Below are 15,018 nucleotides of genomic sequence, written 5' to 3'. Positions count from 1 at the left end.
TTTAATCCAATAAAATGATTCCTTCTTTAATAAGTTTGTTAGAGGTGATGATATTTAACCATAATTCTTCACAAACATGTGATAGTGTCCTGTCAATCCTAAGAATCCTCTAAGTTTCTTCAAGGTATTGAGGATTGGTCATTCCATCATAGCTTTGGTTTCATTAGGGTCATCTTTCACACCTTCACAGGATACAATATGACACATATTCCACTTATTAAACTCCAAAGGAACATTTGGAAGGATTTGCATATAGTTGTTTCTTTTCCAATCGTGTTAAGACCTTGTCAACATATTGAATATGCTCTTCCATGATTCTATATATTAGTATGTCATTAGAAAATACTAATACAAATTTTATAATGGTGGGTTTGAAAATAGAACTCATGAAGATTTGAAATGTTGAAGGTGCATTAGTAAGTCCAAATGGAAAATTGAAAAAATCATAATGACCTTCATATCTTCTAAATGATATTTTGGGAATTTCTTCTTCCTCATTCTAATTTGATGATATCAAGAATAGATATCCAACTTAGTGAAGAAAATCTCTCCATGCAATTCATTTACTAATTCATCGACAATAGGAATAGGAAACTTATCTTTGATTTCCATTTTATTGAGTTGTCTATAATCTGGACACATGAACCATTAACCATCCTTTTTATAACCATGTTTTAGGAATCTTTTCAAGCTATTAGATATTAACACTTTAGATGGTTTCCTTTGGATACCTATAAGCTCAATTTCATTTCCTTTTTGAGGAGAATATCATGAAAATATCTTGAAAATTACTAGCCACTATTCCCAATCATTGTAACCATTGAACTCCTAATACAACATCAAAATTACCCATTTGGATTGCTGCCATCGGACTATCAAATAAATAATTCCCCATAGTTAGCTTAATACTTGGCACTTCCCTAAACAATTTATGGCACCTCCATCTAAATCATTACTTCAAATTCTAGAGCTATAAATACAAAGAATTAAAAAGTTTTACCAAAATTGTAATTCATGAATTTATTGTTGATTTTTTGTAGCATCGGGAGGTACTCTTACATGATAAGAGGTCTCCTAAGTCATCATAGAAGAATTGTCAAAAAATAAAATAAAATATTTTTTGGGTGTTATGTAGGCTGAAAAAGGAAAATTTGGCCCCACCATGAAAGGGTTTGTCCCTTGTTCAAATTCGACCCCATTTAACAAGCATATATGCATAATGTGACATCTTCATTTTGATCATTCATCATCACATCTTATCTTTTCCAGAGTAACCACATGTTTGATAGAAATATGTCAAATTGACGGAAATTTGATCGAGTTTGATTTTTGACCAGAGTTGACCATAGTATGGATCTGACCATAGGACCGGGATTGATTCTAGGCCAAAATTTGACTATTTGACCAATATTGACTTTAGCATTTTTTTCTAGTTTGACCAACATTGACTTGATAGAAATTGACCTGATTTGACTGGTATTTGGAGTCGGATATTGGCATACATTTCTAGACAATTTGAAATTGTAAACCTTGTTGAAGCATAATTTCTCCTAGAAGAAACGTTGCTTCTTTTTCTCCCAAGGTTGGGTTTCCTAGGGTAATTTTTTTTCTCTATTGTGCATGGCTATCTCTTTATGATCTTACTATTTTTGCTAATTTTTTGTTGATATTTTATGTGTATTATTAGTGGCAAGAGATAAATGATTAAAGATCATTAGGTAGTAATTATCATATCAGAAAATTGGCTTCTACTATACATCTTGTAGAAAATTCAAGGTGGTATTAGAGATTTGTTGAAAGAGTAGCCACTAAAGTCAACATATGAGACACGTTTTCAAAAAGTTGACACTATATTTTTTTGATATGTTTCCAAATGGTGCCAAGTCTCAGAATGGTAGACAGGTTTAAGGAGGAAGCTTTTCTAAAACCAGATGGAGCTAAGGAGAAATGATTTATTTCCACTCTTTCAAGAACTATTAATAATAGCAGTGATTTTTACTTAGTCTACGATGGTGCTTCTAGGCACATTATTTGTTTTGGATATGCTCTCATTGATTTGACAGGGAAAGATTCAACATTACAGGTGGAACTTAAAGATAATACCAAGTATAAAGTGAAAGGAGTTGGGTCAAATTCGTTTTAGATGGAGTCTAAAGATTCACCACACATGGGATATGTTTTGAATGTAACAATATAGAAGAAGAATTTGTTATCTATCTTAGCACTGGAAGATAGAGGTTATCGAGTTATAATTATGGATGATCAGGTTGTTATATGGGCTAAGGGATCAAGCATGGACTCAACATAAGTAATTATTGTTCAGGAGGGAGGTCTCTATAGATTGATATGATGACCAACCTAGGCATTGGTACATGACAATATGAGGGTTATTGCATCAAATATTTTATCATTTGCATGATTGGGATTTACTTGCATTAAGATAGATGGCTATAAGTCTTCCAGATCTCTAGGTATAACATGATGGAATTTTTGGGGGTTGTGCACTTGGAAAGAATGTCAAGAGATCACTTCTGAATCATGAAATTATATCTAAGGGATATTGGATCTGTTACATTCATATGTATGTGGACCTATGACTGTATCCTCCTTGGGAGGCTACTTATACTATGTTACATTCATTGATGGTTTCTCCTTGGAGACTTGGATATATGTTATGAAGAACAAGGATGAAGCCTTCAGTAAGTTATAGGAATTATAGGCTTAGGTAGAGATTTTTATAGGAAGGAAGATCAAAATCTCAAGGTCAAATAATGTAGGAGAGTATACCTCCAGAGATTTCAGTGATTTCTGCAACCAGGTAGGGATCAAGAGGGAGTGGATTGTTCCTTACAATCCTCAACCAAATGGAGTTGTGGAAAGAAAGAATAGGAGTATTGTGGAAGCAGTGAAGGATATGATTCATGATTAGGATCTACCCATTTTTCTATGGGATGAAGAAACTAGCACAACTATTTATGTTCAAAATAGGAGTCCTCACCAAATATTGGAGGACAAGACTCCTAAGGAGGAATTCACAGGAGTGAAGCCAAAGGTTAGTCATCTAAGGATCATTGGTTTTCTAATATATGTTCATATGCCTAAGGAGAAGGAAGAATTTATAACCTTCTAGGAAGAAAAGTAATTTTGTGGGACTTCGAAGGCCTACAAGATCTACATTCAAGGAAAAAATTAGGTTGAGGTTAGTCGATATGCTATTTTTAATGAAGAGGTAGCCTTCAGGAATTATAGAGAGTCCCACATGGATAATAATAATGAGGAGAAGGAGACACCAAAGGATGCAGGTACAAGTATTTCTATTCTAGTGTTTCATCCTTTAGATGATCAGGAGGAACTAACAGAACTAGTGGACCCACCAAAAGATTTTGCAGGAACTAGGAAGAGGCTAGCATGGCTTCATGACACTTTGTAGGATGTAGAGGGGAATGTATCTCCCTATGGTACTTTTACGGAGAGAAAATTACCACAAAGGTACTAAGGTTATATGGCATTTATGAGCCACAACATTGATTCTAAGCCTTAAACGTATGAGGAGGAAGCAGGCCAACAAGTTTGGAAGGATGCCATGATGGAGGATTATTAATCCATTAAGAAGAATGATGTGTAGGATATAGTTTCAATACCAGAGGGGAAGTCATTGGTGACTTCTATGTGGATCTAAAAAATAAATCATGCAACAGATGGCAACATTGAGAAGTACTATCAAATTATTTTTCCTCAGATTTAATTGCAATCATCATTATTTCATTGATCCTTTCTCATAGCCCAAGCCCTTCATTTTGAGATTTTTGGAGCACGAATGTTGATTCAACACTAGGAATATACCACCTTCACTACTTCTTAGTGTATTATCTGGGTTCAGATTGTCATATTAGACTTCTGTAACCATTGTTTGTACATTTTTTCTAGAATGTTTCATTCCCTGGGAGATTTGATCGATGCTATATCCTCATGAGTTGGTGAGGGTGAATTCTTATAGAATTTTCCTAAAGTTTCTTCACCCTAAGCATCCAGATCCATTCCATCAGGGAGGCCAAAAGGCCTATTTATTCTCATCTCACCTAAGGGGTCAAGCTAGTTCTAGAATTATAGAGCTTCGACTAGAGATTATTGTCATTGTTATTGTTAGAGAAGGAAGGTCAAGGAGGCTAGGCCACTGAGCCAAAGGAGAGATCATCTCATGTGTAGAAGGTATACCACCTTATGTATTTATCATTGATTATTAATGAAAGTTAATGATTCCTTTCCCTTACATGCTATTTGCGGTATGTGTTCTGGTATGCTTTGTTTATGATAATCTTCTCTCCGCGGAAGGCAAGTTTACTTTTTTGTTTGTTTATGTGTGTAGATCTATCATATTGTGATAGCTAGGAGAAAGTTATTCAAGTTGAAGATGGTTATTTGACCTCAAACTAAACATCCTACACCAACATGCAAGGGAAAATGTGCATCTCTTGGAACTATTTACTTGAAATTTCATGCATGGATGCTATGGATGTTTATGGATATAGTTGATTTCATTATATTTATATTTGTACACTTGCACACAAATACTATCTGGTGATATTAAGGGAAAATACAACGGAGTAACAACTCCTTGTGTCTTTGCATTCATGACTACAACATAATGGGTTCTTTCAATGAAAAAGTGTGCTATTTATGTTTAAATCTCTTCTTGTCTTTTCCTTCTTGGTATTCTTCCATTTCTATCTTATTCTTTGTGGATACACTATTAGAATTTTCTTTTCATTGATGGAAAAAGAAAAGAAAAGGAAAAAAATTGATGGCAAAGGTGTTGCAAGGCTCAAATGTTTCCTAAAAGATCAATGAGGAAATTGGTAATGGTGCAGAGACTTTGGATCTATTTCTTATACAAAAAAATCATCCCAAATTCTATTGGAACCCACCTAGATGGATAGAGATCTGAAGGAGCTTTCCAGTGGTATGTGGAAATTCCTAAATGGCCTCCTAGATCAACAGTTATAGCCAGTCAAAATTAGGGACCCCAAAGTAAATTTTGCAGAGCTAAGTGGATGAAGGACCCTCTTGGAGCATGTTTGGTTTTGGCACACAACCAAACTGGTGGATATTTTTAGTGGAGTGACCAAAAATAGATCTGGCCTAACATGGAATAGACAACGCCACAATGGAATGCATTTTCATTGGCTCGTGGCAGATCCCACTGTTCACCTAATCACAATGGAGGAAAGTAGATTTAAAAGGTGGGCATGTCCAGTGGTGTATCAAGGGCCACTATTCCCCACATACACATCAGTGGAAGTGCACAGGGTCGAGTGATTTTGAGAGTTAACACACATGAGGGGTCGTGCAATGGGTGATTTTCCCAAATCACCGATCATCACATCAACGAATGTGTTTGATTGCAATACCCCCTTCTCAAAACTAAAAACATCCAGAAGGGTGCACACAAATCACATGTGGTTTTATCAAAGGTCCAGGAAACATATGATGAGCCCCACTATTGCAACAAGAATTTTGCAACTCTCAAGGCTACCAACTTAAAGTATCAACCCGAGGTTTATACAAACTTAAAAGGGGCCAAAAATGTATGTGCATCAGGCACCTTCCTCTTCCTAGTCTGAGTCCCTTTGATGTAGGTGAAAGAAGGAAACAAAAAAAATTCAAATGAGCAAAGATCTAGGTAAGACGCAAATCCTAAATTGCAAAGATAAATAACAATAAGAAAACCTATTATACTTTTGCTAGAAAGTAAACGATAGAAAGGAAATATATTCTATTTGAAAAAATGTAAATCACAATGACAACTAAGAAAATTTAATCTATATTGATGGAGATGAAATGGAACTAAAGGAAATCTATTCTATTTTGTAGGAAAGGAAAGTCCTAGATTACTCTTGTGTGAAGGAAATCACACGTTGCTTAAAGTAAATTGGGGAAAGGAAATGTAAACTAATTGCATAAATCAACATTCAAAAAGTAGGAAATGTAAAAGCTAAATAGCGACCTACCCAAGCCTCAACTCAATCAAAGCAGCCTCAAATAATTGATAGGCTATATATATACTTCTACCATCAATTTGGAGTGAATAAGGGCTCAAAAATAAACTGGTACAAGTTGTTATAGGATTGCTAGCTAGTGTGTCCTCTGAGTTATCTCATCAAATGACCAAGAAAATAAAATTAAAATGAGATGGAGTGAACTTTTTTCTTATGTAACATTTTTTAGGACTCCAATCCAAGAAGAATCACTCAAAAATACCCTTATTAACATGTGCTAAAAATTAACAAAAAATTACTACTCTAAAAACCAGAATTTTCATAACAATGAGCTAGTAAGTTAATTTAATTGCCCGAATTCCTAACCCAATAAAGTCCAAATGTTGTGGGGTAAATTTTATTATTAATTTGGATGTTTTTAGGCTTCAATCCAAGTGGAATAAACTTGAAAGAGCGTCATTAGTGCATGCTAAAAGTCAACATAAATTTATTACTATTTTGCTATATGATACTTCTAGAAATTCCAAAATTGTTAACTAGTAAACCAATCCAAGTAGCTTAATGATGAATATGAATTTGAAAAGTTGTCCTAAGGATGCATCATACTTTTATATGTATAAATGACCTGCAAAACCACTTATTTCAATAATTTAACCAATCTAACTTATATAAAATGAAGCATGAATATTAAGTGCATAAATAGTAAATGCAAGTGGACAAAACATTCAAAGAAGATAAAGAAATTGTACTACAGGGATTTGAGTCTTATGGGATTTCCAATCCCAAGGATACTTAGAGTCCTATGAAGGAAATCAATCCTTAGAAGTTAAAAACGACACCAAACTTCATTATTAGAATCAATCCAAGCACATCCCTACTATAAATGAAAGTAGAGCTGCTAAATAACAAGTTTTCTCCACAAGAAGACTAAGAAATACATGCCCCTAGAGGATAATTCGAATTGGTACTTATAAAAACTGATGAGGAAGCAACCTCCTTGAAAGGATGTAGTCCCCTCTAAAATCCCTCATAAAGTGGATCTGGTTGTTAGGGTCCAACCCTAACCCCCTTATTTATGTAATAAGGTTGAGTCATAGTTATAGTTAGTTAAAGAGTAAATAAAGCCCATATTAATAATTGTAAGTGGCTGACCTGCATTTAAAGAAGGGAACACAGTTAATTGCAAATGGGCCATGGTATTAGATAGATGGTATTAATAAGAACCATGGTATTGACCCATGGTATTGCATGTATGAATCCTATATAAAGGATAGAGACTCCCCTTGAGGAGCATCATGTCTTATTTTGTAATTGAGCCCAACTCTATTGGAGGTTGCCCCCTCGAAGAGGCAAGTGAACATTTCTTTCCTTTCTAAATAATAAAATACATGCTGTTATTTCTTATTGTTCTGTGTTCTAGGATATTTCCTCGCATATTTTGTATTCTGATATCTTCTCGCAGGTCAAGAGCATAACAAGTGGTATCAGAGTAGCATAACACTGGTTCTTGACAATTGGAATCTTCATTAAATACTAAGTTTTGGCTTCTCTTCTAGTAGGGAACACATCCCTAGATTTTCTCAATCAGTGGGGCTCTAGAATCTGTCAATGATTTTATGATATCTTATTCATTTTTGGGTCCATGTTTTAGTAGGAAGAAAGTCCCTAGATTTTTCATATTCCAAAACATTAGAATCTATCTAATATTCTTACAATATTCTACAAAAATAAATAATATTAGGCACATAATATGCAATTATTTAAAAAACTTCCTAATGAAAACATTATAGCTCAAAAATGTGTCATAAAATTCAAAAAGAAAGGTTAAATGTGTTGAAGGATGGTTAGATGGGCCTTGAATTGTACCTATTTGGGAGGCCCATCATACCACCCTGCTGAAAGTGTTTCTCATCCTCTAAGAAACTGTTGGGATGGGGTCCCCTGGGTCAGTTTTGGGGTAAAAACCCAAGTTTTGATGTAAAGTCTGACAAAAAGATGTAAAGTCTCCTTGAATTGTGGATGTGGAGCGTGTAGTTATTTAGGAGTCAAAAAGGGTTTTTACCCTCACTTATGTAAAGTTGAGTCAGTTTTTGAGATCTACCCATGGTCCACAGACCATGGGATTGTATAAATAGGTGTGTCTTAGAGTGTCTAAGGCAGATCTATGCTTTGTCTATGGGTACGACGAAGGGAGTTAGCGTAGAGAAGTAAGTCTTAGAGGAGGAAAAGGCTCTATAGCTGAGTGCGCAGAGGCCTAGAGTAGTGTCCGCAAATGAGTTCATGGACCCCTGTAGCTGAGTGCGCAGGGAAGTTTTGAGTCTATAACCTTATACTTAAGATCAACAAAGAATATTGTTGGATAAATTCATATGTGTTATTTGTTTCCTTCTGCTGTTTATGTTTGCGATATATGTTGTGATGAGATAATGTCTTTATGAAATAATGATGTATTGATGCGCAAATATGCTAGATAAGTATTATTAATTGAACGCAATGCATGTTAGGTATTTACATGAAGGTTATAATACTTTCTGTTAAGTTTATTAAGCACTTAAGCAAATCTGTGTGGATTCTGACATAAGGCTAGTCTATGTTGCGCGTAATTAGATAAACTATCTATTAAAGGTCCGTAGAAGCTGATTGTAGACCTTCGCAGAGGTCTAGAGGCCATTTGAAGGAAACTACAATGCAAATCCCTACAGGCTTAGAGATCTGCGCAAAGGCAGATCTAGGACATAAAAAGGAAATCACAATCATCTCTAGATGCAGAAACTTGGTTCTAGCATCCCCCCATACTACGTTGGGTGAAACTTCAGTCCGCACTACCTGGGTTGATGCTGAAAGGGCTAGTAGCGTAGGGTTTCGTTTGGCACAATTAACTCTAACCTTGGGTTAGGACCCACTAAGCCAACAAATGGTGATGTTGTCAGGACATGGATCTACATAAAGAGATGTGTGATGTCGCATCACTGGAATCCTACCAAAAAGGAAATTGAGAAGTGGTTGGATAGAAAGATATTTGAATTCGTGATGCAGGAAAATAGGAATCCACACCTGTCAAAAGAATAGTGGTTGGAAAGATATCTGCACATAGAAATACACGAAATTTTCCTCTACATTTTCCCGATCGAGTTATACGAGTGGATAGCTAAATTGACAGATGACCAAGGAAGGTGGAGGCTCGACGGTCCAATAGTGTGGACTCCAGAATCAGTGCGGAGGCTGGAAGCTTCTAAAGATAAGATCGTGCACGATGTTGACCACTGGCTTGATTGAGTCATAGGAGGATTTGTGATATAATTCGCTGTTGATACCTCAGTCAACTAAAACAAAGTAGAGCGACGCTTCTTCAAAGGACTGCGAGGTAAGTATCTAAGATCTTTGAATACCTGGATTAAGATGTTGTTGTGTGAAAAATGGGTTATGCCATTGCCTTGATGTTTAGAGCTACGTGAAGTGGAAATATTTTCAAAGATCGAGGGAAAACAGGTCTTGAATATAACCTGTTGATTGGGCCTCCTTTGAGCGACGACGAGGGAACAACACAGGCTTCACTGTGGAGTGATGTACAAATGATAAGGGAGGGTTTTCTACAAACTCATCATCCATCCACTCCACCTCCACCTTCACCTCCACAACATACAACTTCGCCCACAACGCCACCACCACCATCGCCATTCAATATGTCGCATACAATGAAGTTACCATTTTTGAAGGGTATATGGAGTGAGGATGAAGATAAATTTTGGTTTGTTGTGGATGCTGTGTGGACAACCCAACAAATTACAGATGATAATATGAAGAAGGCACAGTTGGTTACCACTCTGCAGGATCGAGCGCTCACATGGTACGTCAAGTACTACACTGATAATCCCTTGGCATCGTTAGTAGACAGTAAGGTTGCTTTGAATAAAGAATTTAGTAAGCCTAATTCTGACTCACAATTAGTAGTTGGATTCAAGGAAATTACGATGAGGGATGGTGAAACACACTAGGAGTTAGATCAAAGAATGAAGTGTGTGATCCGCAAAGCTAATTAGCACCTCACAGATAGTCAGCACCACGAGTGGTTTATAGCCTCACTCCTACCCCACTTGAGGATTGCTTTATCACAGTAGAATATAGGAACTCGGGCAAAAGCCCTGGAAATCGCGATGAGATTGCATGAAATGCCTATTCAAGACATGTCTTTGGGAGTTCAACAAATTCACTCATAGTTGCAGAACCTCTGCGTGGAATTGCAGAGATTGAAAAAAGAAAAAGAGGCTAGGCTGGAGGTGTGCGAGGAAGTATGGTGCCTCAAGTGTAAAAGCTAGGGGCATGACAAAGTTCACTGCCTTGTCTTCGTGAATTATATCACGGGGGCCGGGGGGGACCAATGCCCCTAAGGCAGGAAGCTTTAGCAGGACCAAGTACGGGACCCATGCTATGGTGCGCCATTTTTCAGGTGGTTGGAAAACACGTAAAAAATAATTGTCATTTGCTGCAAAAGTTTGTGTAGACACCACAAAAACTGTTCTGTGATTTCTGCAAATGAGTGGGACACAATGAGCGCCACTATCGTAGCTACAAATTGATGATGGAAAGGACACCTGTGTATAAAATGCAAGCAGAAACTTAGCCTCGAGATCAGGGTGCTGGGGGAGTGCACAGAGGATATCAGGGGCATGAACAAGGCCGAGGAGGAGGAGGACCTAGTAGAGGTTGTGGATAGGTCATTTTCTATAATTGCGGGATGTAAGGGCACTATCAGGGGAGTGTCAGAATCAAATGCTCCCGTCATGTCAATACTGCACTCAGTTTGACCATACGATAGAAGAATGTCCTTTGCTAATCGCCAAGATGTAGGAGAAGAAGGTGCAGCCTTAGCACCCTACAAAAAACTTACGCGAGGAGGATCCCAATGTGGATATTGTATTGAGAAGCAGAATCATGAATAGTGACGATAAAGGAAAACAACCTGAAGATAATGGGTGGGTCTGCAAGGATCCAGAGAAGGAAGTTGGATTTTATCTAGAACATATGAAGGGAAAATTTATGGAGGCGAAGAAAAGCTTCCCTGAGGCATCTACCTCAGGAAGTTAGGACAAACTACCGGAAACCGTCGCACCCACAGAGATTGATCCCTCTGTACTCACCATGTTCCTAGAAACCTGCATGAAACTTATGCGCAATAGTAAGGTTGTGAAGGGCTTACAGGAGTTAATAAACAAGTGTGCTAGTAAAGAAAATGCTCTTGAGGGACATCGTGTAGTCAGAAAGATTGGAAAACATAAGGCAAGGACAGGGTGTGAGATGAGGCTCACTGCACAGGTAGGAGACTATGAGATGGACCAAGTTATTTTGGATCTGGGGTCTGATGTGAATGTTTTTCCTAAACAAACATGGGAGAGAATGGGGAGACCTGTGCTGCAATGGTCTCAGATTCAACTAAGGATGGTGAACTAGCATAAGATTATCCCTATGGGGTGACTACATGGAGTTACCGTAGACATAGAAGGTGTGAGCACACTGGCTAATTTTGAAGTGATAGAAATTGTGGATGACAACAATCCATACCCGTGCTCCTTGGATTTTTTTGGGCCATTGATATGAATGGAGTCATCAACTTGAAAAAGTGGACAATGTCTTTTGAAAAGAAACCGCTCCGCGTGGTAGTACCGTTGGACCTTGCAGAAGGACCACGCTATACTAAACCAGTCTGTGACTATGAAGAAAGTGATGATGATTTGGATCAAATCTACAAAATTACAATGCGAGACCAAGAGTGGATCAATTCGACAGCTGATGGAAGGATTTCATGGGACCACGAAAGCTCATGTACCTCGGATTTAGATGAAGAATTGAAACATTGGCAAAATCAGTTGCACGAAGTATCTATGTTGCGCTGTAACATGATGACTAAATTGTTGTGATGTGTGTCATCAGAGGTAAGAAATTTACCCTATTACGATGGTTTAATTGATGTAGATAATTTTTTGGATTCTTTTGAAAGAAAAGTCCCTGAGTATCATCGCTTCCAAGCACTGGATTTGGCGCTGCGCGCTACGCTTGTACGGTGGTGGGGTACACACAAGGACAACTTTGATGAATTGCATGAGTACAGGAGAATGATGGGGTTGCGATTTGGGCATCCTAAAGTAAGATTAATTGAAAAATATGATGGGAGAAATGATCTGCTAGATCATTTGGCGAAATGGACTAAACTCTACGGAATAGAGTTGCAGCCAGAATGGGTGCACTTATTTTGTCATACTTTGGATATAATCCCTATGAATTGGTACTTGGAAACTGAGCTCTGCCATGGCACTGTGGAGTGGGATATATTAAGGGAAGGTTTCTTAATGACCTTCAGTTTTGAAGATGGGTTCGAAAGCATTGATGAAGCTCTGCAGGAGGTTAAGGTGGTGATCTTCAAAATTCTATAGGATCCTTTAGAGTTGGTTCAACTAGATTGGAGCACCCAGCTGCGCCATGTGCTCGAATGCTATAATGTGACTACTAAGGGGGAGGATGAATATCCAAGAAATATTAATATTCTAGAGGCCGAAGGCCACTGCGAGGTTGAAGGTTTGTAGATAGAAAATTCGGACATCACCGCGCCACTGAAAACGAGGCAAGTGAACATTGGTACTGAAGAAGAACCAAAATTTACAAAGATCAGAGATTCTTGGGATGATGCCATAGTGGATAAAGTTACTGAGTTACTCCGCGAGTACTAGGATCTTTTTCCTACAAAATTTTCGGACTTAAAAGGCATCATAGGTGACTTGGGGGCGCGATGAAAATTACCTTGAAGCCGAACATGAAGCCTATTAAGCAGAGGCCATACCGCTTTAATCCCAAATACAAGGAAAATGTCTACTTGGAGTTGGACAAGATGGTTGAGGCAAACATTATAGAACCTATGGAGGAATCTGATTGGATGAGCCAAATGGTAGTCCAAGAAAAGAAACAAAAGGGAGAAATACATATTTGCGTAGATTTGAGGAAGTTTAATGATGTCTACATCCATCATCCTTTTCCAACATTGTTTTCCAACATTGTTTACTAGAAGACAGAAGTAAAACAACCTTTGGGACAAAATGGGGTTGTTTCCAGTATACTGTGATGTCATTTGGACTCAAGAATGTGCCAGAGATATTCTCTCGCATAGTCATCGCGGCATTCAAGGAGTTTATTCACAAGTTCTTGGAGGTGTATTTTGATGACTGGACAATGTTTGGGTTAGTAAAGTGCCATGTAGCCAGTCTACGCTTAATGTTGGATATGTGCCAAAGATATCAGATTGTACTGAACCTAAAGAAGTGTTTATTCTGCGTCCCCTTCAGGATTTTGCTGGGTCATGTGGTGTGCAAGAAAGGACTAATGGTGGACCCTACCAAGATCGCAATGATAGTCAATTTGGAGTCCCCAAGGAGTGTCAAATAGTTGCACGCAATGTTGGTCCATACTGGATATTATCAAAAATTCATCAAGACTTATGCTCATATTATTGCGCCTATGGAGAAGCTATTGAAGAAGGACATTACATTCTATTGGGATGAAGAATGTTAGTGCAGTCTGGATGTATTAAAGGAAAAGATGGTCACGTGCCAATATTGGTCTTCCGAGATTGGAAGAAGGAATTCCATGTGCACGTTGATGCCTCGCATATTGCATTGGGAGTAGTGCTGGCACAAGCCAGTGAAGGAGAGATGGATCACCCTATAGCCTTTGTGAGTAGGAAATTATCAAAGGCTGAGAAGAATTACTCAACGACACAGCACAAAGGATTGGCTATGGTGTACACACTCCAAAAGTTCAGACACTATCTATTGGGCAGACATTTCAAGATGTACACAGATCATTCCCCCTTGAAATAACTTGTCAATAAGCCTGTGTTGGGGGGGAAGATCTGTCGATGGTTGTTTCTATTTCAAGAATATGATTTTGAAGTAATTGTGAAGCCAGAAAGGTTGAATGCAAGCCTGACCATTTGTCGCAAATTGAAACAGGGGAGGATCTTACTAATTTGGAGGAAAGGTTGCCCCATGCGCAGCTCTTCATGGTGTGCGTAGTGGATAACCATTTTGTAGCTATTATCCACTTTATGACTACAGGGATGGCTCCAAAAGTATATTCCAGTAACCAAAAGAAGGAACTAGTGGTGCACGCAGTAGATTTTTCGGTGATCGCCAGACATTTGCATAAGATGGGTGTTGATGAGATATTGTGACGATATGTCCCTGATTTCAAACAAAGTAGCATCCTAGCTGAAGATCATGGAGGAGCTGCAGGAGGACATTATGTAGGAAAGGCAACGACATAGAAGGTTTTGCGCGTAGGATTGTGGTGCCTACGTTACATAAGGATACTAAAGCGTATTGTTGAGCATGCGATGCATGTAAGAGAATAGGCAGACCATTATGGAGGGATGAGCTGCCACTGAACCCTTAGGTGTCATTGCAGCCGTTTGAGAAATGGGCAATTGATTTTGTAGGACCGATTCATCCCCCAAGCAAGAAAACAGGTGCGCACTATATCAGCACCGTGATGGAGTATCTGACCAGATGGGCAAAGGAACAACCTGTGAAGGATTGTATGGGGGCCACAATAGAAAATTTATTTATTTGAGTAAGTGTTAACTAGATTCGGCTGCCCAAAAGTATTGATGAGTGATCACAGTACGCACTTCCTCAATGAGACAATTAGTGCACTGACCGAAGAGTTCTAGGTTTATCATAAGAAGAGGACACCGTATCACCCTCGGGATAATGGAACAGTTGAGGCCTTTAATAAGATATTGGATAATGCACTGACAAAGGTTTGCAATGCGTAGCGCCGTGATTGGGATGTACATGTACCTGTAGTACTGTGGGCATACAGGACTACTTGCAAAAAGCTAACAGGTTAGACACCTTTTTGATTGGTCTATGGTGTCAAAGCCATGATGCTTATGGAATATATCATGCCTAGCCTCCGCATAGCACTTTTCACAGGGATGGCGGACTGTGGAGCCTTGGAAGAGTGGCTTGCGCAA

The sequence above is a fragment of the Pinus tabuliformis genome, chromosome 4_1 (assembly GCF_031772625.1).
Source record: "Pinus tabuliformis cultivar Carrire ecotype Pingquan chromosome 4_1, CPIR1, whole genome shotgun sequence".
In the NCBI taxonomy this organism is placed as follows: domain Eukaryota; kingdom Viridiplantae; phylum Streptophyta; class Pinopsida; order Pinales; family Pinaceae; genus Pinus; species Pinus tabuliformis.
Note: the sequence above shows the minus strand (reverse complement) of the source record.